Genomic DNA, 22787 nt, shown 5'->3' on the forward strand with positions numbered 1-22787 from the left:
GGGCATTTTGTGCATTTGCATTGAAGGTGCTTCTTGATCTGTATGTTCTTATGGCCATGTTATTAGCTGTGTCAGATTGGGTTTTGTTGGTCTTTTCCCGTCCTCCCTTGTTCTCTGCTCTTGTGGTTTGATGACTGCCTCTAGTGGGGTGTTTGTTGGGTGTTTTTTGATTGTTATTTCCCCGAGACAATTTTTTCCACTGCCCAGCATTGTGACTCAGTTCCCCATACATGTGTAATTCGTCTTTGTGCCATTATCATGCTCCATCATAAGTGATTCGACCTCGTCCTCAGTGCTACACAGCAGGATCTCCTTGCTAATCCCTTCCAAAAGCAGTCGTTTGCATCCAATAACCCCAAGCTCCCCATCCATCCCACTCCCTCCCCTCGCTCTAGGCAACCACAAGTCTATTCTCCAAGTGCATGAGTTCCTTTAGGTGGAAAGGTTCCTTTGGGCTGTATATGAGACTCCTCATATGAGTGATGTCGTATGGTAGTCGTCCTTCTCTTTCGGACTTCCTTCACTCAGGATGAGAGGGTCTCGTTCCACCCATGTTGCTGCAGATGGCATTAGGGTGCTCTGTTTTATGGCGCAGGAGTATTCCATTGTGTGTATATACCGCGTCCTCTTTGGCTCTTAATTGTTATTTCCCCGATACAATCTTGTTTTCTACTGTACAACGTGGTGACCCAGTTACACATACCTGTAGGCATTCTATGTTCTCACATTATCATGCTCCGTCAAACGTGACTAGACATTGTACCCAGCGCTACACAGCAGGATCTCATTGCTAATCCATTCCCAAGGCAATAGTGGGCAGGCATTAACCCCAAGCTCCCCATCCACCCCACTCCCTCCCCCTCCCCTCCCCCTTGGCCACCACAAGTCTATTCTGCAAGTCCATGAGTTGCTTTTCTGTGGAAAGGTTCATTTGTGCCGTATATGAGATTCCAGATATAAGTGTGTGGTATCCTCTTCTGGAATGGATCCCTTAACCGTGAACTAGTGTCCTTCTTTGCCTTTCTCGATGGCCTTCGTTTTAAAGGCGATTTTGTTGGATATGAGCAGTGCTACTCCTGATCTCCTGTCTTGTCCATTGGCATGAAATATCTTTTCACATACCCTCCCTTTCAATCTATACGTGTCCTTTGCCCTCGGGTGAGCTTGTCTAGGCAGCAGATTGAAGGTTTTTGCTTTGGTACCCAATCTGGCACTCTGTGTCTTTTGATGGCAGCATTCGGTCCCAGAACAATTCAGGTGGTCACTGATAGATGTTTCTTGATTGCCATTTGAAGCCTTGTTTTCCCGTTGAGTCTATGTTTCTCTTTTCTTCTTTCTTTTCCTTTGAGTGGATGGGTTCCGTTGATTCTCTGCTGGAATCCTTTCATTTTCCGATTTTTGAATGTAGTGGTGGCTTTTGGATTGGGGTTGCCCTGTTTGGTTGTTATGTTAACCCATTCGTATGTCTGCTCACTTTAGCCTGACCGTTACATAGGACCAAACGCGTCATTGAAACAAGACAAAGGATCTACATTTTCTTCCATTCCTCGCCCTCATTGTATGATTTGATGTAGTTTATTTCATTTTATGTTTTTGACATCTTCATGGTTAGATCTGTATGCTGGCTTCTCTAAGTCACTGCTTTCCAATGGTTTTTTTCTTTTTTCTTTTTTTGAATTGGAGAAGCCTTAGAGTATTTCTTTCAGAATGGGTTTTGTATTGCAGTACTCTTTCAGTGTTGGTTTGTTGGAGAAATTCTTGATTTCCCCTTCGATTTGAAATGATAGTCTTGCTGGATAGGGTATTTGGAGGAGGCAGATTATTTGTTCTTTCTTTCAGTGCTTTCAATGGGTCTCGCCACCCCCTTCTGGCCTGGAGTGTTTCTGTAGAGAAAACTGCTGATAACCTTATTGGGGTTCCCTCATCATGAATGCCTTGCTTTTCTCTTGCTGCTTTTGGCCTCCTCCCTTTCTGTTTACCTTTGGCCATACTGATCAGAATAGGTCTTGCTGCGTGTCTGTTTGGGTTCAAGTTGTTTGGGGCTCTCTGTCCTTCCCGTATCTTGCTATCACTCTCCTGTAGTTGTTGCTTTAAAACCTCGATTGCAAGACTTCCTGTTGTGATGCCCTGGAAACTGGCAATGGCCCCTGCCCCTCTCCCCCAGCGACAAGGACCAGACCCTCCCTTTGGCTGATGACATGAGGAGATTTCCCACCAGATGGCCCAGCCCTGAGCGCACTAACTCTAGGAAGTCCCAGCCACTCTGTTTCTAAGCCCACTAACCCCCTGAGCAAACCGGCTGCCTCCAACAGGCCTGGGTATGGGCATCTTCTGAAAAGGCTCAACCAAGACCTTGAGAGAACACCAGATGTCTGAAGGAATGAGAAAGGAAGAGGGTCCCATTTAGGGGTGTGCTGGTGCAGCCCAGGGCCTTGCCAGAGCTGAGGTCTGCAGGGGCTTGAGCTGGCCAGGCTCCACTCCCACACCAGCTCTCTTGGGCCCTGTTGGTACCTATGTCCCTTCTCGGCCTTGGACAGTGCCTTCTTCTGGACCTCCAGGGGTTCTCCAGGCTCAGAGACCCATCTGCTGATAGATTGAAACCTGTGATTGTCCTGAGGGTCAGTCAGGAGCTTCCTCCATCAGGACGCTCGTGCCTGCCTGTATGGCTTACACAGGCTCATCAGCCATGGGATGCCAGGCTTTGGAAATTCCCAGAAGTACAACTGAGTGACTGTGCGTGGCAGAGACTCCTCTGACCTAGCTCTGTTGCTTGCAGCCTAAGTCCCCTGTCCTCCGGAGGGTGGTCCAAGGAGGGTGCCCTCATCTGTGACCTCCCTTTTTCAGGGTGTCTCATGGGGATGGCCCGCTGGGGCTTAGACGGCTGACACGCCCCCTACCCCAGCATCTTCACCAATATCACCTGCTTCTCCCATGGGACCGATGAGATCCAGAAGCACATGCCTCTCCCTGAGCCCACGGTCCCTCCTCCTCACACCCAGGTCCCATCGCAGTCTCTGCAGGCTGCTGGCTCTCCTGGTCCTGGCACAGGCTTTGTGCCCCCAGAGACTGGCCCCTGCTGCTGTCCATGCTCGAGGTCCTGCAGCAGGCCTGGTGCAGACCCCCCAAGCTCCTGTGCTCCTGTCTCTGCCTCAGACTCCAGTCTCCATTTGGCAAACAGCCACCCCTCCCCCACCAGCTCCATCAGCTTTCCAGGGCCCCATCTTGGCCTTCCTGTGCCACAGTGGCCACCACACAAACCAAGCCTGCAATCTCCAATAACCAAAGGAAAGTCTCCTCCTGCTGCTGCCTTGGGGCCCTACGGCCCCTCCTGTCGTCCGTCCTTCCTTCTTCTGTTGGGGTCCTCCATCTGACTCCCTGGACAAGGGGAGAGGACATGAGAGGGAGAGTGTCCCAGGAGGAAGGTAGGAGTGGGGATGCTGGTGGAGCCCAGCTGGGGGCAGAGAGGGTGTCTTCCCTTGAGACTCCTTCCTGCCCTGGGAGTGCCCAGGCCTTCACAGGGAATCGGTCAGCTCCAGCTGCCATCACCAATCCCACGGGCAATGGGGCTTGAATAACAAGAATGTATCAACTCACCGTTTCGGAGCCCAGCCTTCTGAGATCCCGGTATAAACCAGCTGGGTTGGCCCTGAGGCCTCTCTCCTTGGATTCCAGATGCCCATCTCCGGCCTGCGCCCTCACATCAGCTCCCTCTGTGGGACTCAGGGTCTAAATTTGCCCTTTCTATAGGGGCACCCATCCTATTGTATTAGGGGCCACCTTAGTGACCTGATTTCAGCTCTTTCTGTACAAACTCTGCTGCAGGGCTTGCGGGGGTGTTGCCCTGGAACTGAACCCGAGAAGGAACCATGAGTGTTCAGGTTCGATCCCTGGCCTCGCTCAGGAAGGGAAGGATCCAATGTGGCCATGAGCTGTGGTGTAGGTCTCAGACCCGGCTTGGATGTGGCATTGTGGTGGCTGTGGTGTAGGCCGGCTGCCAAAGCTCCGATCGATCGATGGATCGTTCGGATGCCAAGCCTGGGAACTTCCATATGCCGCCCCAGCAGCCCCATCCAAACAAACAAACGTAGGCAATGGAAAGACAAAGAAAAGACTGCTCCACCTAAGGTCATGTTCGGAGGTCCTGGGGGAGAAGCCTTCCACATATGAACTTCGGGTAATAGAGCTGTAGCCCCTTTTGGCAGGTGTCTCCAGTGCCAGGGATGAAGGGTCTTTTGGAAAGTAAAGGAACATCAGTCCTGGGGTTGGGATGAAGGAGGATCGACTCCCCACAGTGAGGGGGGGACGTTTCCAGAGTGCAGGGCACTCGAGCCGGATCAGAGCCCATGACCCAAGGCCATGGGGCAGGGGGTTCCAGCCCGTGGCATATAAGGCTGTTGAAGGAACGGAGTTTAGGCGACAAAGAGGGAAGCTGAGAGAGGAGCTCCAGCGCCAGGCTGTGAGATGAGGTCCAGGCCTCACAGCACTCTGCTCCTACATTGGATTCCCAGAACCCTCTTTCAGCATGCCCACGGCCCTGCTCTCCATAGCCTGAAGGGGAACAACTCTCTGCCCACCTTTCTGGCCCCCACCCCCACATGAACACCTGCCTTCGGTCCAAGGGCCCCAGCCAGCCTGGCCCAAGGGGTCCACACCTCCAGCACTTGGAGCCTGATGTCTCCTTTTCGGCTTAGCTGGCTCAGGCCAACCCGAGGGAGTTCCTGGAAGTAGTGTTGTTGCAATCCTTCCTGCCCTCTGCCTGACCCAGTGATCTCATGTAGCCAGCAGGATCCCGGGAAGCCTCACAGTGGACCCAGACTTCAGGACTCACAGTGCTATGGTGGGTGACCTATCTCTTCCTAACGTTTGCCCATTTTCTGGTGGAATAGGTCCCGCTGTTATGGTCGTGTCTTGGCAGTGCCTTATTCCCTCGAGACACCAGACTTGGGTCAGATGTGTGGTTGGCAGGTAGTTTCTTCAAACCTGTAGCTTCTTTTCAGCTAGGAAAATGTTTCCATTTGATGAGGTCCGTTTTCTGTCTGGGGTAGGGTTTTGGCTGTCATGGGGAAGAACGCTTATCTTTTCATTGTTGCTGATGTTGTTGTTGCCTATTCCAGCGGTATTGATGTACTTATCTTCATTTTGATTGAAAGGACAGTGAGGTACCATGTTGTGCTATTTCCTGCTGTGTCGCAAAGTGATTCGGTCATACATACACACACACCCCTTCTCCCTCAGATTCTATGCCCATATCGACTATCACTAACTGTGGGCTAGAGTTCCCTGGGCTCTACCACAGGTTCCTGTTGGCCGGTCATTCCATGTACTCCGTGTGCAGAAGCCAGTCCCAAACCCCCAGTCCCTCCTGCTGTGGACTTGGCTCCTTTGGGACCCATCCGGTTTTCCAAGGCTGGGAGTCTGTTTCTGTTCCGTGCACATGTTCATTTGTGTCCTCTCTTTCGGTTCCACTTAGAAGTGGTATCATACGATGTTTGTCTTTCCCTGTCCACCTTCACTTAGGATGATAATTTCCAGGTCCATCCTTGCTGCTGCAGCGTTCATGATTCCATTCTCTTGTATGATTGTGTGATGTCCCCCCATACATATGAACCTCATCCTCTTTATCCATGCCTCGGCCGATGGACATTTAGCTTGCTCCCTTGTCTTGGCTATTGGAAATGGTGCTTCAGTGGACATTGGGGTGCATGTATGTTTTGAAGGGCCTTTCTTTCCTTTTGTTGAAGTCCAACTTTCCGTTCTTTCCGTCCCTTTTGGGATAATGTTTTTCTTGTCATGTGGAAGACCCCTTTGCCAAGCCCGAGGACCCAGAGGTTTGCTCCAATTGTTTTTTCTTAGGTGTGGTAAACGTTGCATCGTTTGTATTTATACACATTTTACATTTGCACTGAATGTTCCATGATGAGTTCATTTTCGTATCGGATAAAAACCCTATCCCTATTCCACTCTACTGCCCTTGAGCTTCCGTAATAGAACATCCCAGGTTGGTGTATTGCTATGGATCTATTTCTGCATTCTCTATCTGTACACTGAACTCTGTCTGCCTCTATCCCGCCAGCAATGCCAAGCTGCCCTCCATAGAGCGTTCTCATAAGCCGAATCACCTCCCACTTTAATGTGCTTTCTCGTCATTATGTTTGATGTTCTGGCTCCTTTATCTTTTCTTTATCCATTTTAGAATAATTTCATCCATGTGGGCCAAAAAAAAAAAATAAAAAAAACCACTTCTGTTGGAATTTGGCCGTATTCTGTGTTGAGTCTTCCCATCCATGTGTATGATACGTGTCCGCATTGTTGTAGGTCTTCTTTCGTTTTATCATACAGATGCTCTATCCCAAATATGTATCCCCGGATTTCCCATTGTGGCTCAGTTTGTGACAAACCTGAAAGAGTGTCCAGGAGGATGTGGGTTCAATCCCTGACCTGGCTCAGTGGGATGAGGGTCCAGTGGTGCCACCAGCGGCAGTGTGGCTTGGACCTGGTGTTGGTGGGGCTTTGCTGTAGGCTGGTAGCTGTAGCTCCAGGTTGACCCCCTTGCCTGGACCTTGCATATGCCGTGGCTGCAGCCATAGAATGACCGATGGAACCAAATGCTTCAAGGTTTTGGCAAGTCTTGTGTATTGCATGGTGTTTTTAGTTTTGGTGCCATGTTCTTTTGTGGGATTTACACACATGATGAAGGTGTTTGTGTCGACCTTGTATACTGAGACTTTGATAAAGTGACCTCCCTCTCTTCCGTGTGCCTTGGAGATTCGGTGGGCCTTCCCGTGGAGGTAGCCATGCTATCCATGAGCATGGAGAATTATGTTTGTGCCTGTCTCATCTGTAGGACTTTCTTTGTTTTTCCTGCCATGCTGCCCTGGATCGTAGCTACAGTACTAAGTAGAAAAGGAGAAATGAGAAAGAACTTTCTGACCTGTTTTGGATGGAGGAGGAAGACGTTCATTCTTTCACCATCACCCAGGAGGCTTGGTGTAGCTTTTTGTCGAGATGTTCTTTATGGGGTTCAAGGAGTGTCCTTCTCTTCCTAGACTTCTGAGCGTTTCTTACATGAATGGGCGTGGCACATGTTCTGCAAGCGCCATTGTGACCATGTAGGTTTTCCTCTGTAATGTCTTCATGCAGCCTATAAAGTTGATGGTTGTGCATAGTAAGCCAAGCTAGTGTTCCTTGGCTAGAGTCCCTCTGAACATAGGGTATTGTCGTGAGCTTCTTTGTTCCTGCGTTTGCTGTATTTTGTGATTTGTATTTTCTCAATGCCTTGTGTGAAAATGAGGGTTGTTGATGGGCAACCTGGCATCTTTTGTATTCTATAAGCATTTCGTGCCATTTGCTTCGCTCTTAACACCGGTTTGACTGGATTCTACCACCTGTTAGGTACTGCACGTTCCTTTGCCTACCATTCTATATATTTTCCAAGTTCTCCTGGAGAGGCCTCTTTGAGCATGGAGTCGTTCGAAGGGTGCATCTCCATGTCCACATATCTGGAGGCTTCCTTTCTTCTCATTCTCGTTGTTCTGCAATGGACAGCATATGCTTTGGACCCAGTGGAGTGAAATGCAGTGGCTCTTTGTTTCCTTATTGTAGAGGTTCTCCAAACATCCCAGGCAGGAACGGCTCCAATATGACTGTGACAGAGGAGTTCTCTGCCTATTTCCCTTACACTGTAACCATAAGGGGATTACCTGAACATGGAAATGCCAGGCTTCTGAAGATGTGTCTGACAGGGCCAGTTCACAGCCACCCCTGCCCATTGTTGTCTGGATCAGCTTACAAGTAGAGAGAGAGCCAGGGTCCAGGAGGGGGCCCAGATGCAGCGCTCTGCTGCTTTCTATGGCATGAACAGTGTAGCCGTGGTCCCATGTGGGCATTGGCTACCACCAGAAGGCTGACATGCAGGAGCCGGGTGCAGTCCCTGGCAGGGGGATCAGCACTCCCAGTGGGCAAAGCTCCAGCCTCTCTCCTACTGCCCAGGGCAGGTCTGAGTTGTGGGTGCAGCCACCAGGCTCCGAAGGCCAATGACAGAGGCACCAGGAGGCACTCCCCAGCTCTGTCAGCCACAGTCCCTGGCTGTTGGCAGGGACCGTGATGTCCCAAGGAAGAAGGCCCACCTCCCAGCTGCAGGGAGGTGGTCTTGAGCAAGTCAGAACTGCCCTTTCTCGTCTTCAGCAAGCAACATTTCCACCCCTGCCTGTTGCTTCCTCCCAACCCATGCGGTTGCCAGTCTTTCTTTGTCAAACCTCTTCCAAAGCACTTCGTGAAAGGAAGGGCATCCTTACTCCGACTGACTAAGAAGCACCTCTTGAAAATAAGCAAGTTTCCCCTCACCCAAGACTCTTAGCTCCTTCCAAGGACCATCCTTGCTCTCTCCTGCATGCTGCTGAGTAGCAAAATGTTGGGGATCCTGAACTCCTCCAACGACTGGTGTGCTAGCAATAGCTTCTGCGACAGCAGGAAACTCCTCCCCCTCAGGCAGAGGCGGTCAGGAGACCGATGGTGATGGCTCTGTGCTCTGTGCCCCCTTTCAAGCCCTTTGCATCCCTGCCATCTGAGGAAGGAAGGCAGTGCCTGGGAAATCACCCTGGTTACAGATGCGTCACTTGGCCTGTCTGGCAAGAGGTCACCTGTGAGCCAGAGGGCCCGAATCCCCTCTGGAACACACTGCTGCATCCCCACCACCCAAACAGGCCCTTCCAATAAGGCACGATGGCCTGGCCGTTGGAATGGCTGGACACTGAATGTGTGCTGTCTGTGACTGGGACACAAGGGACTCGGTGCCTTGGTCTTGGAGACACATGGCATTGGAAAGGCAGAACCCAGGCCAGGGGCCCCACCTCCTAAGTCAAATGGGTTTCCTCAGCCAATGGTTTGACTCCGCCTTGAGGGGTTTGGAGATGAGCCTTTCCCTGGTATCAGAGGGTCAGTTTCCCCTTGGTGTCTGTCATAGACAAAGAGTGTCCAGCCACTGTCTCTGTCTCACACAAGCTGCACCAATCCAGCCCCTGAGATTGGGAAGCTCCTTCACCCACCCTGGGCATGGCGGCCATTTTTGTGATGCAGTGAATGTGCCATCCATTAATCCACTGTTTCCTTGTTGGATGGAGTGATGCATGGATAGATGGAGTCTCTGATTGGCATTGGAGGGCCCCACCTGCAGCATAGGGAAGTTCCCCGACTCGGGGTCGAATCAGAGCTGGCATTGCTGTTCTACGCTACAGCCACAGCAATGCCAGATCCAAGCCACATCCGTAGCCCACACCACAGCTCAAGGCAATGCTGGATTGCTTAACCCACTGCACAAGGCCAGGGCTCAAACCCACGTACTCATGGATAGCAGTCAGATTCTTCATCTTCTGAGCCATAATGGGAACTCCCTAAAATACTATTTGGTGATGGTCTGTACATCTTTCCTTTCTGCAAATTCTATTGCATTCTTTTCTTTTCCATTTTGAGTCAGCTGCATTGGGGCCTGTGGGCTGTTCCAGGCCAGGGGTCGAGTCCAAGCTGCACCTGCTGGCCTATGGCACAGCCACAGCAATTCAGGATCTGAGGCATGCCTCATACCTACACCACAGCTGACGGCAATGCCAGAACCTTAGCCCAGTAAGCCATGCCATGTCTCATCCCCGCGTCCCCATGGATCCTAATCAGTGTCCTTAGAGCCGAGCCACACGAACTCCTGCTCTTTCATGTTTTAATGGATTGAAAAGCATGAGTGAATGGCTCACTTTAAGTGTGCCTGCACTTGGCATTAATCCTAGATTTTTGGCGTTTGGGGCATTTTGCTTTTTCTTTTTTTTGTTTGCTTGTTTTTTATTTTGTAAGTGTTGGCTGCCCCTGTGGCACACAGACGTTCCCAGGGACAACCCAAGATCCTTAACCCTCCTCACCCAAATCCAAAACTTATCCCTGATCACGTAAAGTCCCAAGTTTTCTTGTATCAAAAGCTCCCTGGGGGTGGATGCCAGTGGGCTGGTGAGGTTGGGACCACTGAGCTTCACATGATGGAACCTCCCCCGAAGCCATTAACAGGCCATGAGATTAACGTCACTCACTCCCTCCTTTGTTTTGTCCTCACCGGGACTGAGAGGCCGCTGCCTCCACCATTTAGCACATGGCAATAATCCCACCAAGACGATAGGATGGTCCCCCACCCACAAGGCACTGAAGCAGAAAGTCCTGTCCCTACAGCCAAGCCTTTCCCTCTCTGGACTGGCCGCCCTCACGGGACACCCTGGAGGAGTGGAGAATCACCTCAGCCTGTCATCTCGCCACTTCAGAGAGGCAGAGAGAAACTCTCTAGAGGTAAGGGCTGCCTCCAGCCTCCATTCTCATGACTGGTGAGTGTCCAGAGGGCTGAATGGCACAAAAGCAGCTCTCCATCCCCAGAGTGTTCCGGGATGCAGAGCATGGAACCGATGCCCCAGAAGCCCCCTAGCCCAGCAGGCTGGAGAGACAGGGATGATGAGGCTGTCCCTGGGGCTAGTGAGAGCTGTGTACTCCCAGGAGCAGCCTGGGCATCCTTGTCTCTGTGGAGGAAAGACTTAGTCCTTCACCTGTGGATCCAGACTGCCTGGGATCTCACACATGCTTCGCTCCTCTCAGATCCCCTCTCTGTCCTCAGACGACCCATCTCTGAGGACACAGGCACATGCAAGATGACAGTGGACCAAGTGCATTTCACAACAGAACGGTTTTATCCATGTTTTACATCCCCCATCGCAAAGGAGCTACTGTGCCCACCCACACACACCCAGACCCAAGTCCCCACCACCTAACCCCACCCACCCACACCCCCTCCTGGCTCTGGTCATTCTGTCCTTCCTCCCCACCCCTATGGCAGCCAGGATGGTTGCTAGGACCTGGAGGAGCCCAAGGCTTCCATGGGGACTGCCCAGTTGGACTGGCCCTGGAAGGCTGGCCCACCGTTCCCTACTGGCTGCGGTTCCACTTCCTCCTCCTCCGCGTAACACATGGGTCACACCTACTCCTTTTGGGCTGGGTAGGGTCAACCAGCCCCAGAGCCAGGGTTTGCCTCCCAGAGCCTCGCAGGTCAGCCCTAGGCCTGGCCAGGTCCTCAGCAGCAGCCAGGCCTCCACATCGAGCCCGCTTTCTAGACTTGGCAGCTTCCAGGGGGCCTGAGCTGAGGCCCATTCTCTGGGGCACGGGGGCCTGGGAAGCTTTCTGGGCCCTCTGCCCTGCAGTGCAGACAAGACCCGAGGCAGGGACAGGGCTCTGTGGCAGCCCCCAGGGCAGCAGGCTGTGGTGAAGGCCCAAGAGGAAGGCCAGGCTGGGGAGCTCCTCCTCATCCTCACTGAACCCGTGACCCAGCCCTGGGGCTTCACTAAGAGGAGAGGCCTCCCTGAGAACCTTGCTGAGAACCTTGCTGGCCCTGGGTCCTGATGGAGGGCCCGAGCGCTTTGTGCCCTGGCAAGGAAATGGCTGTGCAGTTCCAGCCTGAGGGGGTTCCTGATATCCTGGAGAGGGCACAGAGCCTTTGTGCCTGAACAGGCCCCTGTCTGTTTGGTGGTGCCTTAGATGGCCATTCTCAGATGAAGGAAAACCGAGTGAATTTTTTGCCAGTGGATCTAATCTAAAAATTCCTAAAGGATCTTCTTGAGATAGAAGGGGAATGATTATAGGAAGAAACATGGAATATCAGGAGTGAAAAAAAGGAATATCCAGTGTTGATATTTGATGAGGATAACATTATTCTCCACTGAGGTTTTTCCTTCTTTTTCTTTTTTCTTTTCTCTTTTTGCCTTTTCTAGGGCTGCTTCCCGTGGTCTATGGAGATTCCCAGGCTACAGGTCAAATGAGAGCTGTAGCCACTGGCATATGCCAGAGCCACAGCAATGCCAGAGCTGAGCCACATCTGCAACCTACACCACAGCTCACAGCAATGCCAGATCCTTAAGCCACATGAGCAAGGCCAGGGATCGAACCCACAACCTCATGGTTCCTAGTCATATTCCTTAACCACTGCGCCACAACGGGAACTCCTCCACTGAGGTTTTAAAAATGATGTTTGATGTTTCAAAACAAAAAACTACTGTGGCATTTGAAGTGGTTCTCAATGTATTTGCAAACAATATTTAAAAGAGAAAGTCAGAAACTACTAAAAAAAAATGCGGTGTACATGGGCCAACTGAAAGAGCTTCCAATGGCCAAAGTGAAGCAATTTGAACAAGAAAATAAGTAATGTAGTAGTAGTTTATACCCCAAAGTATAAAATAAATGGCTATGAATCCCTATTAATCAATAAATGCCTAAATTAATCATTCAGTCAATCAATAAGGGATAATAAAAATATATTGTACAGAAGAATTCCAAATGCTTATGTAGGTACTCTGTTCTCAGGACGTGCAGCACAATTTCCTGCTTTTAACTGTAGACTGATTATCATGTCTTATTGTTAAAAAGGACAATATAGAAAGGAAATAAAAAGACAGTGGAAAAATCTAACAGGAGTCAAGGTCAACAACACAAGTGCTAAGTCCTTCCTAGAGTATGTGTATCATTGATATGTGAAGAGAATGGCACTTTACCTCTGTGATCTTCTCCCCAAAGTCCATAAACTGCATCTAATCATGAAGAAACATCAGGCATATTCCAAGTGGGGGACATTCTACAACCTAAGTGACCAGCATCCTCAAAACTGTCAAGGTCATCAAAAACAAGGTGTCTGAGAAATTGTCACAGCCCAAGAGGGGCCTAAGGAGACATGACAACTAAATGTAACCTGGTATCATAGATGGAATACTAGAACAGAAAAAACACATGAGGTGAAAACTAAGGAAGTTTCAATAAAAAGTATGGATTTTAAAGTATGGACTTCAGGAATTCCATACTTTAAATTGGCTCAGTGTGTTAAGAACCCGACAGGGTCCATGAAGATGTGGGATCTATCCCTGGCCTTGCTCAGTGGATTAAGGATCAAAATGTAGCATCACTGCAAGCTGCCGCATGGGTTGCCATTGTGGCTGGGATCCAGCATTGCTGTTGCTGTGGCTGTGGCATAGGCTGGCAGCTGCAGCTCCGATTCAACCCCTAGCCTGGGAACTTCCTAGAGGCCCTAAAACATATATATTTTAAACAGAAAGTATGTATATATATTTGTTTGTTTTTTCTTTTTTCCAGGGCCATACTCGCAGCATATGGAGGTTCTCAGGCTAGGGGTCGAATGGCAACTATACCTGCCAGCTCACACCACAGCCACAGCAATGCAGGATCAAAGCCACATCTGAGACCTACAACACAGCTCATGGCAACGCTGGATCCTTAACCCACTGGATAAGCTCAAGGCTCAAACCTGTGTCCTCATGGATGTTGGTCAGAGGACATTGAGCTATGATGGGAACACCTTTTTTCTTTCTTTTTTCCTTTTTTTTTTTTTTTTTTTTTTTGAGAGAGAGAGAGGGAGAATATGAACATGAATGCATACCAAGGGAAAAAGAGTAAGAATGAGAATCTAACAGGATATAAACCTGGGTTTCAGGGAGTTCCCATTGTGGCACAGCAGAACCAAATCCAGCTAGTATCCATGAGGATTCGGGTTCTATCCCTGGCCTTGCTCACTGGGTGGGGGATCCAGTGTTGCCGAGAGCTGTGGTGTATGTCAAAGATATGGCTCAGATCTTGCGTCGCTGAATAGTGTCTGAATAGACAGACTGAGTGAGATATTGAAGAGGCAAGAATGCTGAAGAAGCTTTGAAGTATGCTTGTGGCAATGACCTAGGCTCATAGCAATGATCTTGGCTTTTAGGGAAGCAAAAGCTAGCACACTGGACCCTGAGGCCCAGTGATGCACCACCATGGCGTCTGATTTTATTTGCAATGTCTTGGGCACTCAGTATGCAGGAGCCTTTTAGGACTGACTGAGCCACTGGAAACAGAAATCAAGGAGGAAGTCACAGTACTCGGTACTAGGAAGGGGAGGTGCCTTCCACCTTCCTCGGTCCTGTAGTATTGCTACTTCTCCTCTGCAGAGAAAACATAGCCTGAAGTGTGACAAGTTCTAGCAGGTGTGAGAAGGCTCCCCGCCTTCTTTAGCCCTCTGTGATTTGGAACTGCTCATTCTAGCCTTCACATGGAGTGTATGGTCTCTATCAGGTTTTAGGATTTCATTATAGTTTCTTGCCTTATTCTCAAATTATTTCTCTTTCCTTTATAATTATTTAAAAGTCCACCAGTTGGCTTCTCTAACCATTACAATTTGAGAGATGAGACCCTGTCTTCTCCCATAGGACTCAGCCTTACACTATCTCAGGGACCCGAGAGGCCAGGCCTCCTTCTCTATGCCTGGTTCACATCCTTCTGGTTGAATTCAAGCAGTGAGAGGACACATTTTCCTTTTGAAAAACAAAGTTGGCTTTGGACACACTCTGCAAGTGTACGTTTTCAACTTAGAGCTCTGTGCTCTTTGTTAAAAGCCCCCTTTGGGTTAATTATAAAGTGCCTAAATTATATTTGATTATTTCAGGAGAAAAATATGCACTAGGACAGTGTGTCTGTGCCTGCAAATCCACTGACTGACATTCCATTCTCTACATTCCACTTTTTCTCAAGATATGTCCTAACTACATGTGTCATTCAAACAAACCAGTTGTGAGAGGCATTGGGAGAAAGCATGGAGCCCTTTCTAGGTTTCTGGGCTAAAATGTACTTTAAAATAGCCCCTCCACTCCTATAACTATCTCTTCCACCCCTGTGCATGTATGAGACCTTCCCTTATGAGATTCCATACTCATGAAAATATGGATAGGATGAAACCAACATGGGAGTACTGTCCTGCATTGTGGCTCTCCCACGTGGTTTGTGGAAGGAGAAACTGGCCTTTCATGGTTGCTGCATCTCATCCACTTTTCCCAGAATGGCTCCTGCTGCCTGAGTTGGTGACGGTAGGACTGGGCATCTTCCATCCCACCCTCTCCCTCAGGTCCTTTGTGGAACTGCTGCAAATCCACCCAAGATGGCATGTCTTCCCTTGGCATCTGTTCTGCAGCTGGGACAATCTCCATGGCATAACACAAAAGGCGATGTGGTTCGTGTTGGAAAGCTCTTGAAGTTGAAAACTGCTTTAACAGGCCAAATCCTGGAAACTTGTTTATGAAATGTCCTCATAACTCTTCACGAAGCTGCACTGGGTACATCAACCCTCTATGGCTTGGAGGCAACTGTGAGATGTGAGGACACTCAGGAGGAAATGTCCATTTGTTTTCCAAGTTAGTTTAGCACAAGATCACTGTCACCCATGCAATGGAACATGTTGCTATGGGAACTGCAAAGATGATAATGCGGCTTCAAAAGGTTGACAATTGGAAAAGCCTCTTTTTTTATGTCATGCCCATGGGATGCACATTTTGCTTAGATCATTACTGTTTAAAGTTTGTCCATATAAATTATTTGGGAGCAAATAATTTGTGACTCTTAAAATATTTAGAATATTGAAATTTGGGGAAAAGTATTACCATCTAGGTGCATTAAAATCGCTTGTGTGCTGGAACTCTCACAGGCCTGATGGAGTCAGAGTTGTTATCAGGAAGATGTAAAATCTCCCTGCAAAGCCATGTGGAATGGCCCATCTCATTCATGTCTTATCCTGGATTCAGGCCACTGATGAATGGTTAATGCACAGAGTCTTGGTGCATTTCTTTTTTCACTTTCGTCTCCTGAAATTTCCTGCTTTCACAATATAGGTTATAGAACCATGACAGTCTCTTCATGAAACCATGACTGGAGCCACATGCCATATGCCCCACGCATGTTTGCATCATTACACGGACATGGATGAGTGCATATCTATGTATGAGTGCATGGGTATATACATACCTATTCAGTCCTCATTGTCATGTGGTTGGGGTCTATAGTCACCACAAACATGGAATCAGTGAACACTGAACCACTGCGCCCATGGGAAATTCAGGGTTAGGTTCCTGCCAGCCTCTGGTCACACTTTTTTGTCTCTTGATAAATACAAAAGCTTATTTTATGTGTGTTTCTGTTTAAAGACACCTTGTTTAATATACACTGTTGTTTCATTGGCACTGAACTCACAGCCAATTGCACTGTAATCCTATGTGTAAACCAAATGTATCTAACCAATGTATTTCCCCCCCATAAAGTCCTAGACAACACTTCAGCACCAAACATGGGGGCCACTTGAAAGAGTTAAATCACACACACACACACCACAAAAATGTGGGGAAATGTGGCACTAAATAGACCAGAGAAGGGGCATTTGCTTACAGTATGAGTGGAAACAAGAAGGCAGAGTTTCGCTTTGTTCAGCCTTAGCTGGAAATGCATTTGTAGGTAGATGAATTTTTCTCTTCTCTGTGTGTGTCCACATATGAGCAAAAGCACCCCAAGCCCTGACTTGGGGTGACAAATACATTTTTAGTGAATAGGTGAATTCTCTGATATGGAATCTGTGACTAATGAGAACCAACTGTATGTGTATATATATAAAATCAATAACATCTTCCCACCAGATGGAAGATCCAGTGGTGAACCATGTGGAAGCCAGGGCAGACCTCTGCCAGCCAGAACATACTGTACACTTCCTGTCCCTTGAGCACTTCCTTCTTCTGAGCACTCCGGGAATGAGCTCCCTACTCCCTGGCTCCTCAAGCCCTGGCTTTTATCCTCCTCACAAGGCACCTACAGTGTGTGTTGGAGTGATGCTTTCTTCAGGTGTATGACCTGTTATCCTTTTAGGCTGTGCAGATGTGGAGGGTGAGCCAGGGCCCCATGTTCAGGGCAGTTATCCACAGCTGGTGGGTGAGCCACGTGTGAGAAGATCTGCAATATGGAAATGCTTGCGTCAGGAGACTGGAGGTGGGCAAGGCTCATCTGGAAGATATTATTGGCCTGTCTCCCTTCCATGGCTTTCTTTTTGTCTGGGTTACTGGCTGCCCCAGCCATCATGCAGATGACAAAGGAATGAATTAGCAGTCTAGAGACTGTGCCAGGTCTTGCCTGTACAACCAGGGAGGAGTTGCTCTTCACGTCCTCATCTATAGAACAAGGTCATTTGTTTAGGGAAATCCTATGGTTCTAAAGTCCTTTTTGAAAAAAAAAAGAATTAATAATGTAATTCTGAGAAACTCGGATGGAATTGTGTAACAAGGTACTTGCATGCCATTTCAGAAACCCTGTTTTTGTCTGTTCCCCCCCCCCCCTTAGGGCTGCATCCGTGGCATATGGAGGTTCCCAGGCTAGGTGTTGCATCAGAGCTGTAGCCACCAGCCTACACCTCAGCCACAGCAATGAGGGATGCAAGCCACATCTGCAGCCTACACCACAGCTCACAGCAATGCTGGAACCTTAACCCATGGAGGGAGGTCAGGAACCCAACTTGTGTCCTCAGCGATGCTAGTCAGATTCATTTCCACTGAGCCACGTTGGGAACTCAAGGAGCCCTGTTCTTTATGAAAGTATTCAGGAGATAATGCAATATGTGCTTTATATCTTCTCCACTTCAAAGCTGACTCATTTGCATAAAAACTTTTTGGATGGTTTTTATGAATGATTTGGGTTTTCAGAGTTAAAAGAATTTTTGAGTTGTGATAGCATCACAACCCCTAAAAATTGTTTAATAGCATCAAGATTAGGTAGGCCGTTTTGTTTGGGATTTTAGTAACTGAGAAAGTATAGGTTGTTAGCAGCACTCTGGAGCATGTACTACCCGTAGCACACGCTGTTAGTCACTAAAATTATACTGGTTCTAGACACAACAGGATTCCCATTTTTCAGTTGATGAAACCAAGGTTCAGAATGGCTAGGATGTCGGATACACTCTTCAAATCCAAGTATCCAGGTCCCATAACCTACATTCCTTTTCTTTGGCTTTGCAAAGTATAACACTCTAAATGTACATTAGATTTTATCGGCCAAATGTGGAAATTATGTTTTGCAATTTTTAGCTCCAGTGTAGTTATAAGATCTAGTATATGGGAATAAAGACATTGAGGAAGTAGACTTATTTTACTAGGAACCAACACCTCATCCCTTTTGCAGAACAAAATTAGACTTTAAAAAAAACCCAAGATGTTATTAAAAGAAACTTTCAAATATAGTTTTATATAATTCTGGTAGTATTGCTTTTAAGCTGGTAGATGCTATATATGTTAGTTGCCTTGTGCATCTACCAAGCGAAAAGCACTGTACTTAGCAAAATTGTCAGCAATTTCTTTAGATGCCCTTTGACTCTCTGGTGAGCAATGAAAATATTCCCATCTACTCCTCAGGGAGAGTCTGAATGTAAACACATCATTCCTTCTGTTCAGCTCCTGGGCACCCTCTCTACCTTTCTGAGTCTTCTGTCCAAGTTGGTTACCTTGTCACCAACATCCCACTCATGAAAGGGTCAGCACTTCCCTGAGGACTGCTCACCATTGGTCACTTTTCTCTCCTCTCCCAATCAGGACTGTCTTGTCACATCACATCACATCACCTTTCACTCACCAAGTGTTTATGGAGCATTCAGCTCACGCCAGACACTATTCGAGGTACTGGGAACACAGCAAAGAGGACAGGAGAGTAAAATCCCTGCTTGGGGCTTACATTCTAGTGGAGAAAAGAGAAAACAAACAAGAGACGGGGACCGAGTGTTGCTGGTGGACCTGGCAGTGTGCTCCAGAGAGGGACCAGGAGGAGGAAAGGACACCTGAGTGGATGAGACTGAAGCTGGGGACCAGTGAGGGAGGGGTGGGAACAGTGTGGTTGTGGGGGACAGAGGACAAGGTGGAAGAGGCCTGGAGGGAGCAGGTGCAGGGAGGGACTGCAGGTGGCAGGTATATGGAGGGACTGTGAGCGGCCAGAGGCCCCGGGATGGTGGCCTAGGTGGGACCTGGCCAGCAGTGGGGAGCAGAGGGTAACCACTGTGGGTAGAGCTGGGGATGGGCCAAGGGAGCTGGACACGGTAGCTTCCAGCAGTAGGCACAGAGACCAGGTGGAGGCTGTGTTCCTGACACTTTCCAGTTGGGCCGCATCAAGGGTCCAACTGCCCGTGTGGCTCCTGCCCAGGGAAGGAAAGGAAAGCATTCTCCATCATCCGAAGACAGGGGGCTGTGAGCTCCAAGCACGCACTCTGCAGCCAGGCGGGCCTGGGAGCTTCACAGGGTCTCCTCAGTCCATGGGGGGGGTTGAGGTGCCAAGGCAGGCGCTGGGGCTCGGCGGGGGGCCGCAGAGCCTCTGCAGGCGGCCTGGGGTGGCGGGGGGGGGGGGGGGGGGGGGGGGGGAGGGGGGGGGAAGAGCCTCGGAAGGCCACACGGGGGAAGACGGGGCCTTAGCAGGCCCTGTGCGGGGGGTGGGGGGGAATCCCCCCTCGGTGGCCTGCTGAGAGGCAGGGCCTCGGCAGGCCGTGACCTGGGGGGGCGGGGCCTCGGCAGGCAGCGCGCGGGGAGGCGGGACTTCGGCAGGCCGCGCGCTGACAGCGGGGGCCTCGGCAGGCCGCGTGCCAGGGAGGCGGGGCCTCAGCAGTCCCTGTGCCGGGGGGGCGGGGCCTCTGCAGCACGTGTCCTGGGGGGCGGGGCCTCGGCAGGCCCTCTGCCGGGGGGGCGGGGCCTTGGTAGGCTATGTGACTGGGGGGCGCGGCTTCTGCGGGCTGAGCGGGGGAGGCGGGGCCTCCGCAGGCCGTTTCCTGGGGGGGGCGGTGCTTCGACGAGCAGCGCGCGGACAGGGGGTCCGCGGCAGGCCGCGTGTCAGGGAGGCGTAGAGGGTCCAGAAGGAGGAAAGGACACCTGAGTGGATGAGACCAAAGCTGGGGACCAGTGAGGGAGGGGTGGGAACAGTGTGGTTGTGGGGGACAGAGGACAACGTGGAAGAAGCCTGGAGGGAGCAGGTGCAGGGAGGGACTGTGAGTGGCCAGAGGCCCCGGGATGGTGGCCTAGGTGGGACCCGGCCAGCAGTGGGGAGCAGAGGGTAACCACTGCAGGTAGAGCTGGGGATGGGCCAAGGGAGCTGGACACGGTGGCTTCCAGCAGTAGGCATAGAGACCAGGTGGAAGTTGTGTTCCTGACACTTTCCAGCTGGGCCGCATCAAGGGGCCACCTGCCCTCGTGGCTCCGGCCCAGCGAAGGAAAGGAAAGCATTCTCCATCACCCGAAGACGGGGCTGTGAGCTCCAAGCACACACTCTGCAGTCAGGCGGGCCTGGGAGCTTCACAGTGTCTCCTCAGTTCATGGGCGGGGGGCGGGGGGTGGGGGGGGGGTGGTGGTGGTGGCGAGGTGACAAGGCAGGCGCGCTGGGGCTCGGCGGTGGGGCGCATAGCCACTGCAGGCGGCGTGGGGTGGCGGCGGTGGGGGGGGGGGGCAGACTCGGCAGGAAGACGGGGCCTTAGCAGGCCCTGTAGGGTGCGAAGGGGACCCCCCTCAGTAGGCCTTGCGGGGAGGCAGGGCCTCTTCAGTCCAGGTGCCAGGGGGGCGGGGCCTCAGCAGGCTGTGTGACTGGGGGGCGTGGCTTCTTCAGGCCGATCTGGGGAAGGCGGGGCTTCAGCAGGCCGCGTGCTGAGGAGGCGGGGCCTCGGCAGGCTGTGTGACTGAGGGGCGCGGCTTCTGCGGGACTTGCGCGGACAGGGCGGGGGGGGGGGGGGGGGCCCCTCTGCAGGCCACGTGCCAGGTGGGCAAGGCTTCTGCAGGCCGCGGGCGGGGAGGCGGGGTTTCGGCAGGCCCTGCGCCGGGGGGGCGGGGCCTCCGCAGGCTATGTGACTGGGGGGCGCGGCTTCTGGGGGCCGCGCGGGGAGGCGGGGCCTAGACAGGCCTTGTGCTGGGGGGACGGGGCCTGGGCAAGCCATGCGCGGGGAGGCGGGGTCTCGGCGGGCCGTGTGCCTGGGGGGCGGGGCCTCAGCAGGCCAAGTGCCAGGTGGGCAAGGTTTCTGCAGGCCCCGCGCGGGGAGGCGGGGCCTCGGCAAGCCATGTGCCAGGGAGGCAGGGCCTTGGCAGGCCGCGTGCCAGGGAGGAGAAGCCTCGGCAGGCCCTGTGCCGTGGGGGCGGGGCCTCGGCAGGCCGCGCGCGGGGAGGTGGTGCTTCGACAGGCCGCGCGCGGGGGGAGCGGGGCCTCGGTAGGCTATACGACTGGGGGGCGCGGCTTCTGCAGGCCGAGCCAGGGAGGCGGGGCCTCGGCAGGCCTTTTCCTGGGGGGACGGGGCCTAGGCAGGCCGCGCGCGGGGAGGCGGGGCCAGGGCAGGCCTTTTCCTGGGGGGATGTGGCCTCGGCAGGCCGCGTGCCAGGGAGGCGGGACCTCGGCAGGCGTTTCCTGGGGGGCGGGGCCTCGCAGGCCGCGCGCTGACAGGGGGTCCTCGGCCGGCCTTGTGCCAGGTTGGCGCGGCTACTGCAGGCCGAGCGCGCGGGGACGGGGGGGGGGGGGGGGGGGGGGGGGGGGGCCTCGGCTGTCAATGTGCCCGGGGGGCGTGGCCTCGGCTGGCCGCGCGCGGGGAGGCGGGGCCTCGGCAGGCCATGTGCCAGGTTTCGGGGCCTCTGCAGGCCCTCTGCCGGGGGGCTTGGCCTCAGCAGGCTATGTGACTGGGGGGCGAGGGTTCTGCAGGCCGAGCGCGGGGGGGCGGGGCCTCGGCTGGCAATGTGCCCGGGGGGCGGGGCCTCGGCAGGCCGCGGGAGGCGGGGACACACGGCTCACACCCAATCCCAGGCACAGCCTAGTTCACAGTCCGCTGCCATCTTGAATCGCGGTGTTGCTCTTATTTCCTCAGGAACCGTTTTTTAACGGCTGGCGCAGCTGCTTCCCTAACTGGGGTCTGCAGTGCAGGCGTGGTGTCTCTGCACTGCGCCCTGCAAGCAACTGAAACCTGGCCAAGCACAAAGGAAAAGAAAAGGTAGACTTTGCTTTATTTCCCAGACTGTACTTTTATGAGCAGGGAATTGTTAATGGGCTTTGTAGGTGACAGTTGAACTGCTGAGGAGAAGAAGGAGGCCTGGGGGGGGCAGAGGAGTCCAGGGCGCCAGAAGAGCCAGTGGGGAGCAGGTGGTGGTGCTGAGGGAGTGAGGGGGCGGTGGGGAAGACGGAGATGAGATGTGAGGGTGGTGGTGAGATGGGAGGATGGTGATGAGGTGGAAGGTTGGCGATGAGATGGGAGGGTGGTGGTGAGATGGGGAAGACGGAGATGAGATGAGAGGGTGGTGGTGAGATGGGGAGGATGGTGATGAGGTGGGAGGTTGGTGATGAGATGGAGGGTGGTGGTGAAGTGGGAGGTTGGTGATGAGATGGGGGGGTGGTGGTGAGGTGGAAGGATGCCAGTGATGAAGTGGGGAGGACAGCGATGAGGTGGGGTTACGGAGATGAGGTGGGAGGATGGTGGAGTTGAGCTGAGAGAGAGGGTGGTTAGGAGATCTGCGGTGAGGTGGGAGGATGGGGGTGAAGGAGGAGGGTGGCGATGGGATGGTGACAGCTGTGATGAAGTGGGAGGTCGGTAATGAGGTGGGAATAAGGCGGGGTGGGTGGTGATGAGGTGAGAGGACAGCTAGAGGAAGTGGAGAAGGGGCTGACTGCAGGGCCAGCAGTGAGAGGGCTGTCACACAGCACAGGAATCTTGACAGGCATCCAGCTTGAGAGGAAAGCCTTCAGGAAGGAGCGGTGTTGGGTGTCATTCAGATGGGCCCAGTTATGGTAGATTGAGGATGTTATCAGCACTACTAAATATCAAATAGACAACCTATCAGCATCTTGTACGAACCTGTAATGGAAACGAATCTGGAAAAGACTAGATATACACATGCAGGGGTATAATGGAATCACTTTTCTGCACACCTGACACA

At 52.0% G+C, this 22787-nt stretch overlaps 1 protein-coding gene across 6 annotated transcripts in view; it reads left to right on the forward strand.

Moving 5' to 3' along the window:
• Window positions 1–22787, forward strand: part of LOC146396322 (uncharacterized) — a 43559-nt gene that overhangs the window by 17137 nt on the left and 3635 nt on the right. For 2 of the 6 annotated variants that reach the window (XR_014826507.1, XM_084994669.1), the window contains one exon: window positions 21725–21847. The gene's annotated coding sequence lies outside the window, so the exon portion shown is untranslated. Of the gene's footprint in view, window positions 1–20562; window positions 20638–20835; window positions 21080–21282; window positions 21336–21724; window positions 21848–22787 lie in introns of those variants that run through there. The other 4 variants (XR_014826505.1, XR_014826506.1, XR_014826504.1 and 1 more) reach the window with 4 other exon arrangements.

This window comes from Sus scrofa, chromosome 14 (assembly GCF_054392235.1).
Source record: "Sus scrofa isolate SSC_HxYL_T2T_F1_AM1 chromosome 14, Sscrofa_HxYL_maternal_Yorkshire_Landrace_v2.0, whole genome shotgun sequence".
Classification (NCBI taxonomy): domain Eukaryota; kingdom Metazoa; phylum Chordata; class Mammalia; order Artiodactyla; family Suidae; genus Sus; species Sus scrofa.